The sequence below is a fragment of the Saccostrea cucullata genome, unplaced genomic scaffold (genome assembly GCF_032062105.1).
Source record: "Saccostrea cucullata isolate Sc308-1 unplaced genomic scaffold, CSIRO_AGI_Scuc_v1 ctg20533, whole genome shotgun sequence".
Classification (NCBI taxonomy): domain Eukaryota; kingdom Metazoa; phylum Mollusca; class Bivalvia; order Ostreida; family Ostreidae; genus Saccostrea; species Saccostrea cuccullata.
The window spans coordinates 1-7,617 of NW_026937079.1; the positions used below are offsets into that span (position 1 = coordinate 1).

General features: G+C 33.4%; 1 long non-coding RNA gene across 1 annotated transcript; it reads right to left on the reverse strand.

Moving 5' to 3' along the window:
* Positions 1 to 4,823: 4,823 nt before the first annotated feature.
* Positions 4,824 to 6,202, reverse strand: LOC134247251 (uncharacterized). Its single transcript, XR_009987793.1, has 3 exons — positions 6,071 to 6,202; positions 5,675 to 5,703; positions 4,824 to 5,553 (listed from the first exon to the last, which is right to left on the reverse strand). It is a non-coding gene; the product is annotated as an uncharacterized LOC134247251 (long non-coding RNA).
* Positions 6,203 to 7,617: the final 1,415 nt, after the last annotated feature.

A 7,617-nucleotide genomic window follows, 5' to 3' on the forward strand; every position in this document is an offset into this window, starting at 1 on the left:
ACTTTTCCAATCTCCTCAAAGTCCAGAAATTTGTCCCCTTTGTGGATCTCTGTACGTTGATCTATTTAACCATGCGTCTTGTACGTGTCGTATCACATATGATATACGCAATCAGTGGTGGGAGGATGTAATTAACTACTTTGACATTAACCTGTGTGTTGAACTGTGTGCCCTTACTGATGATGAACTGTACATGATTCTTCTAGGCCGTAAGCCGAACACCATTCTATCCGCCTTCAACCTCCGAAACTTCCAGTTACGAAACTTTCGCTGCGTTGTCGATGCGTGTGCCTTTTATAAGCGCAATCTTTCCGCACTGCAAATCTGCCAATGAGGGATGCTTCCAGCTCCTTTACTTCTTATTCTCAAAGTTCATTAATAGATTTTTTTTTTCACGCGAGGACATATATATATATACATGTGTATGAAGTAATGATCCCAAATGATTTTGTGATCTAAAACATTGTAAATATATATATATATATATATTTCTTTATATATTTATATGTGGTGTTTGCATGCAATTCATCTATTTATCTCATATGTGATATCATTTTTTGTGTGTTTGTTCAATTTTCATTAATCACTGTAATAGTGGAAATAAAGAATGAATGAATGCACTCTTTTGGGGAGAATTTCTCCACTTTTTAGCATTGGTCAATCAATTACCTTTCACTCCTTAGTTCTAGACACATTCTGTAGCCAATATATATATTTTATCCACCTCCCAAAAATTTGTAGTTGTCTCTACAGGTAATAAACTCGCTTGCAGTGAATTTTTAGTTATCTAACAAATGATTTTAATCAAGCGAGTTTATCACTTGTAGAGAGGACTATAAAGGGTTGGGAGATGGATAAAATACACAGATTAGTTAAATAATGTGTCTAGAATTAGGATTTGAAAGGTAGTTGATTGACCAATGCTGGAAAGTGGAGAAATTCTCCACAAAAGACGCAAAAATATTGCGCCGTAAATTGCACCTTTTTCGCATTACGGGATCTGTACATGCAGCGTTATGGTCAAAGACAAATATTATATAAAACCATAACGCTACAGGTCTGCAGCTAGGAATAAAACAACTGACAAGGAGGAAGTAAACTGACATGACTTACATGTAATCTGTGTTGAATACTTTACATGCAGAAAGAATAACCGAATAGCAAGTGGATAGAGATTAAAAAAATTATATTTCAAGAACTTAAAAAAAAAAATAATAAAATAAAATAAATGAGAGTATTGCATAAGCAATACATGTCCCCTACCGGGTTCCCCTTTTTCTTTGGGGTGTCATTTTATTAGAGCCTGTGTATGAAAAATTGTTACATAAATATGGAAATTTCAGTTATTATTTGAATATAAATGAAATCTTTTGGATCTGCCTTACAAAGAAAGACTCGTGACGTCTTTGAATGCCATTTGACACACACGAATGCCTTGATCAGAACAGCTTACTTTACATGGTTGAACAACAATTTTATACCAGAAAAAATCAAACTTGATCTATATTTGTAACTATAAAGCACAGGCACCTGATGTTACTTATTTTTCTTTTAATAAAAAAAATATACCCTTACCTTATGATAAACCGGGTTTATTGTAAGGTAAGGGTATATTTTTTTATTAAAAGAAAAATAAGTAACATGAGGTGCCTGTACTATAAAGGTATCCAGCAAGTTTCAAATCATGATAATCTTGTTTAGAACATTAATCCAATAGTGCATCACAACATTAATTTAGTGCATCATGAACCCTATTGTAAAACCAAAAATAAAATAAAAATACCAAAATTCCTTTAGAAATCAATGAAGTAGAATGAAATGCAAACTTGATCCATAACTAATCAATTTATAAAAGCTATCAAGCAAGTTTCAGTTTATGACAATCTCGTTTAGAACATAAATTGAGTGCATCACGACATAAATGTAGTGCATCACGAACCCTATATTTAAATTTAAAAAAATAAAAATACCATAATTCTTTCAAAAATCAATTAAGCAGAACAAAATGCAAATTTGATCTGTAACTAATTAAGGTAAAGTCTCGTACTAAAAACCAGCTCAATATCTGCAAGCGTTTAGGAGAAAAGTGCGGAAAACCCTGAAAAATTGAAAAGGCCGTAATTCCGTAAAAAATCATTGAATCGGAACGATATTCAAACTTGATCTGTAACTCATCAAGATACACCCACATACCAAAAATCAGCTCAATATCTGCAAGCATTTAGAAAAAAGTGCGGAAAACCAAGTGGGACAGACTGACAGACAGACGGGGACAGACAGACGGACAGACGCAGAGGAAACCTATAGTCCCCTCCGGTTTCACCGGTAGGGGACTAATAAATATATATTATATATATCTCACACAAACATATACATGTAGACTTCCCGGTAGTTATAAGAGATATGAAACAATATATTAATTTTTCATGTGCAATGTAGCTAAAATACTGTATGTGTTAATTAATTAAATAACATCAACAAAACTTAAAGTAATTAGTCCTTATCACTGCGCAAGTGGAAACACTCAACGGAATTTCCAGTAAGCATCCTCTTCTTTGTACTAAGTACCTTAATTAAGGATTTCCTGTTTTCTATGTTAAGAAGACGTGGATAAAATTCATAAGTTTCTATTGAAAAAGAAATCCTCCAAAAAGGCCAAAAAATCTTTACATGGACGACCGTCACCATTTCAGTATTTCGACAGATGTCCCCCCATTCTGGGTGTTGTACTTGCAGTCAGGGATGGAATCGGACTGATACACGGAGATCTTATACAATCTTCCCTTGGACTCCAACTGTCTGAACACCCACAGTCGTCTGTTGTCCAGTGTGAACCATTTCCCGTCTCTTCTACACACGGTGATTTTCGGAATACTGTCTATCACAGTGCTATCTTCAATACAGGCTTCCAGAGTTCCATATATAGTACGAAAGCCAAACCTAAAATGGTCCTTAATTGTTGCCTGAGAAAAATAGATATCACTTGGTCTCAGTTCCAAAGTCATGTTCAATACTCACTCAGTGTCTTACCCTCTTACGTTCTGTGCACCTCACAACAGCGGACGGGTATTTTGTTGTTATTTACATGTTAAACGTTACTATTTTTAAGAATTACACAATAATTTTTTTCAAATTAATTTTCCAAGAAGATAAAGTGAAAGTACTGGTACTGGATACTGATAGTGAACAAGTTTCCGAAATTAACTAATGCGTCTGATGTATCTATTCAGGTTATATACACCCTTTAAAGATAAAGCAAAGATATATTAATCAATAATAGTATTTCCAGTTAATTTATGTAACAAGAGAAAGTAGAGGGCTTACGGATTGGGGGGGGGGGGGGGTGGGGGTGGGGGTTACAATTACCTCTCAACAGGGTGATGTAATCAGTAACATTAGCCATACAAAAAAAAAAAATGTTCAAATCAATGATTTCTGTTGGAATACCATTGACAAACTCTTCTTGTCTATCACAAAAACAAAAATAGAAAACTTTCAGAGCAGTCTAAAACTCAGGCTTATAAAACGTGATGGGGGGAGAGGAATGTTTGTTCTGTGAAACATGATTTAATTCCGGGTGGTGGGGTGGAAGAGACAGACTGACAGTCTGATTGAAGAGCATACGAGGAGTTATCAGAAAGTTCGCGGACTGAGGCGATAAAATTAATACTATGTGGTCCATGCTCTCAAACTTTATAAGGAACATAAAACAACAAAATATGAAGAAATGTTGAAAATTTTAGCTTGATACGTTTATTATTTGCCAAATTATTATAAAATAAATATGAAATATGATCACCCGGCGCTGTCGCCGTTTAGTTTCATGACGTCCGACAACGTCATTGTTTTTCAATGTCTGATTCTTCTATCTCAAACATGTATATCGCAGAGATTCCTTGGAGTTGAATAAGGACTAAAACCCGTCTTGTTTATAACTTTACAATGTTATAAACAATGGCTTTCAATGCATAAAATGGATTTATGCATTGGGAAAGATCCTCGCTTCGTTATATCAGCAGATTTTACGTTTGGGGGTTTAATATCCACAACACATGATCAACGTCTTTTTTTGACGTTATTGGCTTTTCGAACCTTGACTACAATTGAACATTTATAATACCTGTGCACCACTTTTCTCTCTGAATCTATTTTGGTATTAAAAAAACAAGTACTCTGGATGCATTTTATTTCTCTGTAGCCAGTTTAAACATTTCCTCTATCTATACCAGTTTTTCAGGGGCATAACTTTATAGAATGTTGGAAAAAGAACCCTCTCCCTCTCTTTGACGTCATTTTCAAGCCCTTAATTGTTTGGACACTTCTTACAAATTCACTATAAAATGTTATAGAATTTATATTATGAGGTAAAAATTGCACATACCTAATTTAACTGAAGTTTTAGACGTCAAATGTTCGTGACAAAAGAGCTTTTTCTCAGCAACACCAAGATCGAAAAAGCGTCATGTTCGAGGTTGCGCCGCCTGGACATTATTAGAAATAAAATTCATGATTTTTGGTTTATTCTATAAATAGAAAAGATGATGCTTACTAAATATTTTAAAATTTATTGATGTACCTAAACGAGTTTTAATTTCATGGCGCCAGTCCACGAGCTTTTTGATACCCCCTCGTAACTCTCAACATATTCCCCATTTCCATAAAAAAATTTATTGTTAATGCCATAAATGTGGATAATCATGCAGAAAGTTGTAGTATATGTAATTTGCATATAAAGTTAGTGTATGTTTATGGATAAATGACAAACTATCATTTAGCTGCTCAAACAAGCTCCTCGTCAGAGAAAAAAAGCACAACACAGTTCATTTGAATAAAAATATTTTTATCAAAATTGCATCATAGTACAAAAATATGTATAAATAATATAAAAATATATGAAAATACACATCACTAACCGAGACATAGGTTAACAATAACAACATTTTCCTGTTCTCAATAAATCAATCATTTTCTTACATAGATTAATATTTGTTCAAAATCTCAAAAAACTCCCAAAGCTGTCCTTGGAATATTACTACAAAAAGTTGGAATGTTTGTATAGCTTGATATTTATTGTTATATTGCTATCACACAAATGAAAAGGGAATTATAGTGAGCAATAACCCTCCAGTGTCATCACAGCATATATTTTATCATTTTCCACAATCAAACAGCACTATTCACTATCCTCTCACACTCAAAAACATTCATTCAAAAAACTTCCTAAATTTATGGCAAGCAACATGTTCACATTAAGCAAACTCCCCTCCCCTCTAACAGTTGTGATAACTCTCAGAAACAAACATGAGTGAGGCATAATATTTTAACTTTCCTCTGACAAAAATTAACATTTCTCATACAGTTTTCTTGTTAACTCTTTTCCTAATTAATTTTTTTCCTCTATGTGTTGTGAAATCAGTATGCTTGGAACATGAAGCTATGTGAAAACAAGGATTTCCAGTCAAGTCAAGATGGGTAGACTCTCCTCGCTTTTAAAAATTTAATTTCATAGCCACTCTTTAAAAGTCTTTTGACATCACTGAACTATGTGCATAGCTGAAAGTCAAAAGAACCTTGAATAAGTCTGTATTCTAAATTTAAGTTAAAGGCTTGTTACAATTTCTTAACTGACATTTAAATTAATAATTGCCATCAATCAGATAGAAATCACACTTACTTGTTCTTGCTTGCATTGAATCTTTGTAGCTGAAAAAGCAAAAATAATGATACAGAAATGTGCACAACACTTCCGAAAAGTTTACAAATTCAAAACAGTATACATGAATCTATTACTGTAAACCAACTTTCATCTGTAAAAGAGATACATCCACAAGGTTTGTAGCCTTTATTTTTTTGTAAAAAATTCTGATGAATGAATTATTTGTCTAGTTATGAAAATTAGCATACTATGGATTCCAATCTGAAGAATTGTGAATGAGGATGTTGGTTTAAAGTATTGTTTGAATATATATATGAAGAGATAATCTTTTTGTTTAGCATTTGTACAAAATTTAATATGGAAAAAATGTTTCCTTTCTCCAATCCAGTAACTTTTAAAATGCTCTTGACTTACTCATTATAAAGGACATTCACAGCGAAAATCAGGATGACGATGATGACGAACATGAAGATGGCAAAGGCCACGAGGACCCACCAGAAAGCTGACCAGCCCTCTAATGTCTTAGTGGTGGCTGGCTCGCAGGGCTGAAAGATGAAACAAGACCTTGGTACAATGGGCATATAAATCAAATCATTATTTTTTTGAAGCTGTTCAATAAAAAGCACAACAGAAAAGCTGAACAATGCCATAAAACCAAGGTCTCACACAGCAGATAAATACGCTTTTTGTCAATAAAAGCACGGATATCTGAATCACCAGGCTAACATTTAAAAATTTCGTAAAAATCGTCCGGATACTGAAGCATCCGGATATCTGGCGTTACTGAAGGTCCCTGTATTTTGAATAAAAGCACATGTAGTTCATTTGTAAATTAGACAGGACTTAGTAGGTAGTTGCTGACTGGACGTCACCTAGGGCTGCTGTTCCATCATAGGAATCCACAACACGATTATTTCTCACAACAAAGAAACAGATATCTATCCTGAAAGAAGAATAACAGCTTTTAACACTATGATTTTAAAGTAAAAATTCTTCACACTCAATCTTACACTGTCTTCATAATATACTTGTGTATAAAACTTAATATGTTATAACTGTAAGTATGTTTCATCTTTTAAAAATAGGAACAGTCAGAAAACAAAAACTTTACCACTCTATAAACTAAGTGTTAACATATGTATAAGTATATATTTTTCAAATACATATTTATTTCTTGAGGATATTGGGGTAAAATTTACATAAGTCAACATTTATTTTTCAGGAAATGAAAGGGAAATAACTGACATATCAAATATTAACTATGAGTGTTTATACACAATGATAAAACATAAATTATGATTGGTACACAATAAATCATTATCTTACTGGTTAGCACTGGTGCCCGTGGCTGTCACGTGGTAGCGAGTGTCTGTAGGAATGTACAGCACAGAAGCAGGATTGCTGTTTAAACTCCTGAAAAAAGTATATGCTGACATTAAAAATATTTCACCACATTCCTACATTGTGTTGTTTAAAATCATATTCATAAACAATAAAAGTGCTTTAGCCATCTTTTGATTTTACAAGCCCAAATGAATAAAAAGGATAAGCAAATGAAGTAATTATACCGATTCTTTCATTTCTACATTAACATTGAATTACATACATGTCATGACCTCAATGACACTTTCAGAAGCAGCAATGAAAAGATGGGTTATTTTTCATGACTCACGTGTGCACCATTACTGACCTTTCTAGCTCATCTACAAACTTCTGCTGGTCACTATTTAAATTTGAAGCCATCACAACTCGAACCTGACTGGATTTCTCTCCAATGTAAATCTAAACAGGGTAGACCAAGCATGTAAGTGATACATTCTCCCATCAAGAAAATATGTGGGCACTTCTGCACAAACTTTGTGAACATTTTAAATTAAATATTTTTTCAGACTGAGAGAACAATAAATGAGTTTCATTTATACTGTAGATCACTAATTTTTGCAACACCTATTTACGCGAGA